General features: G+C 38.3%; 1 pseudogene; it reads left to right on the plus strand.

The window, feature by feature from the left end:
• The first annotated feature begins 2,284 nt into the window (after positions 1–2,284).
• LOC131830231 (olfactory receptor 2A2-like) lies at positions 2,285–3,127 on the plus strand (annotated as a pseudogene).
• The last annotated feature ends 232 nt before the right edge of the window (positions 3,128–3,359 follow it).

Here is a 3,359-nt window from a genome sequence, read left to right on the forward strand (position 1 = left end):
GATTTTATAAAGAGAAATAGTCCAGGTTATTTTTGTCAAGTAAACTTTCCAAAAACTTAATTTTTCTAGAAGTAGGTAAATCATACATTTAAAAAACTTATTACAGAAGTGCCCACAATAAGTACTGTGTGGTTACATGGATTGTACCATCAAGCAAAAAGATAATCCTTTGTTTCAATCTTCTTTCATAAGATTCCCACACCCTGGGATGTTAGGAAAAAAATTATTATAATCTTATGAATATTCATATGTAAATATATGTAGAGAAAAAACAAGCTTAAATAAATTAAAAAGATTGAAATTATGCAATGCATCTTTTCTGATCATAATAGAATAAAACTAGAAACCAATAATAGTAGAAAAAACAAAATCATAATTATGTGGAGATGAGAGAATATGTTTTTTAACAACCAATTGTTCAAAGAAAAAAATACAATAGAAATTAGAATATACCTTGAAACTATTCAAAACAAAAACAGAATAAGTCAAAATTTATTGGATCCATAGAATGCCATGCTACAAAGGAAATTTATAGCGATAAACATGTGTGTTAAAAAACAAGAAAGTAGTCTAATATAACCTAATATTATATCTTTTTTTAAATATTTTATCTGTTTATTTGACAGACAGAGAGAGATCACAAGTAGGCAGAGAGGCAAACAGAAAGAGGGAGAAGCAGGCTCCCCGCTGAGCAAGACTCAATCCCAGGACCCTGAGATCATGACCCAAGCCGAAGGCAGAAGCTTAACCCACTGAGCCACCCAGGTGCCCCCCTAATATTATATCTTGAGGAAACTAGAGAAAGGAGAACAAGCTAAAGACAAAACTAGAAGAAAGAATAAAAGTTTAAAATTGAGATATATGAAGCAGATAATAGGAAAAAGAGAAAATCAAAGAAATCAGAATTCAGTTCTTTGAAATTATCAATAAAATTTTTAGGTAGATTAATGAAAAACGAAATTATTAAAATCAGAAATGATTGTGGATAGATTACTACTGATTTTATATAAATGAAAAGTAATATAAGAGTACCATGAGTCAGTTAGGTGCCTACTCTTGATTTTGGCTCAGGTCTTGATCTCCGGTTGTGAGATTGAGTCCTGCATTGGGCTCCTTGCTCAGTGGGGAATCTGCCTGAGACTCTCTCCCTTTCCCTCTCTCCCACCACCCCCACTCGTGCATGCTCACTCTCTCTCAAACTTTTAAAAAAGAGAGTACCGTGAAAACTGCATAACCTGATGAAATGGGCAAATTCCTAAAAACACAACATATAAAGGCTCCACATGAAGAAATAGAAATTCTGAACAGATCCATAATTAGTAGAGTTTAAGTCAGTAATTTAAAACTTCCCAGCAGGATGCCTGGGTGGCTTAGCTGGTTAAGCAGCTGCCTTCGGCTCAGGTCATGATCCCAGCATCCCGGGTTCGAGTCCCACATCGGGCTCCTTGCTCAGCAGGGAGCCTGCTTCTCCCTCTGCCTCTGCCTGCCATTCTATCTGCCTGTGCTCGCTCTCTCCCCCTCTCTCACTCTGATAAATAAATAAAATCTTTAAAATAAAATAAAATAAATAAAAATAAAAACAAAAACTTCCCAGCAATGGAAGTCTGGACCAGTTGATTTCACTGGTGAATCCTACCACTATTTAAACAAACAAACAAAAACAACAACAATGGATCTCACTGTTTCTATGAGTTGGAAGTCCCTGATACAGACCATCTGGATTCTCTGCACAGGTCTCATGGATGTCCCAGAAGGGGGTGGCCTTAGTTTGCAATTTTCATGTGAAACCCAACACTTTTGATTGAAAATGGACCAAAAAGGAGAAGAGGGTTCATCTATGGTTTTTCTCATGGTTCCTTTCTTATTCCTAGATCCTGGAGTCATTTTCTCCTTTTTCATCATTAAAGGATATTGAATTTTGTCAAAGCTTTTCCTCCATTAATTAGATGAACATGTGGGGTTTTTTTTCCCTTCATTGTACAAATATGATGTAGTATAGTACACTGATTGATTTTTGTATGTGGAACTAAGGCTGCCTTCTAGGAATATTCTCTTCCCCCCGACTATACTGTATTATGTTATTAGTATGCTCCTGGATCCAGATTCTGATTACTGGGAATTTTTACCTATTTCTATAGAGATGCAGTTTTCTTCTTTTGAGTCTTTGACCTTTTTAACAGGATAATACTGGCCTCATAGAATAAGTGAGGAAGTGTTCCCTCCTCTTCAGTACTTCAGAAAAGTTTATGGAAGATCTTTTTTTTTTCACACCTGAGGGGGATTCCAGCTCAGTGAAGACATTCAAGTGCTCCTCTTTTGTATCATCTCCCTATTATAGATCTTTAACCTGCTGGCAAATGGCATGATCTTGGGACCCATTTGGCTAGACCTCAGACTGCATACCCCCATGTATTTCTTCCTTTCTCATTTGGCTATGATCAACATATGCTGTGCTTCCAGCAATTTGCCCAGTATGCTGGAAAACCCAGTGATGCACAAAAATACTCTTCTTTGTCTTATGCACTATGCAGATAATTTTGTTTGTGACTTTTGCTAGAGCAGAGTGCCTGATTTTGGGTGTAATGGTCTACGACTGGCTTGTGGTAATCTGCCTTCCACTCTAATACACTGTCATTGTGAACTGGAGAATGTGCATGGTCCTGTTTGTCACTAGCTGGGCATGTGGGCTTTCCCTGGCCATAGTGTATCTAATTCTCTTTCTAAAGTTGACCTTCTCTGGGCCCTAGGAGGTGACCACTTCTGTGAAATCCTATCTGTCCTCAAACTGGCCTGTGGTGATACTTGGATCAGTGAAGGTTTTGTCTTTACTGGTGGTGTGTTTATCTTAGTTGAGCCCCTTTCCCTGATGTTGGTCTCCTACATACACATCATCTGGACCATCCTAAAGATCCAGACAAAGGAGAGGCACAGAAAAGCCTTTTCTACCTACTCCTCCCATTTCTGTGTGGTTGGATTCTACTTTGGCTTAGCCATAATGGCTTATTTAGTTCCAGACAATAGCCAATGTGAGGAGGAGCAGAATATCCTTACCCTGTTTTACACCCTCCTCAACCCATTGCGGAACCCCCTCATTTACAGTCTGAAGAATGTTCAGAGGGCACTCTAAAGGAGGTTAGAATTTTACCTCAGGGAACCTTTCTCCTTAAGTGATGTGATTGGTAGTGCAATAAAACTCAAGAAAACTCCCCCAAAAGAGGTGTGATTTGATGATGAGAATTATCAGGGTTACGTTACCAGGTAGCAGAATAGAAATCCCTGGGCCCTTGTTCTCCATGGAGATAATAATATATAGATCAAATTGCCCTTGTGAAAAACCAATTAAGAGGCTGCAGCACCAG

The sequence above is a fragment of the Mustela lutreola genome, chromosome 4 (genome assembly GCF_030435805.1).
Source record: "Mustela lutreola isolate mMusLut2 chromosome 4, mMusLut2.pri, whole genome shotgun sequence".
NCBI classification, from domain to species: Eukaryota; Metazoa; Chordata; class Mammalia; order Carnivora; family Mustelidae; genus Mustela; species Mustela lutreola.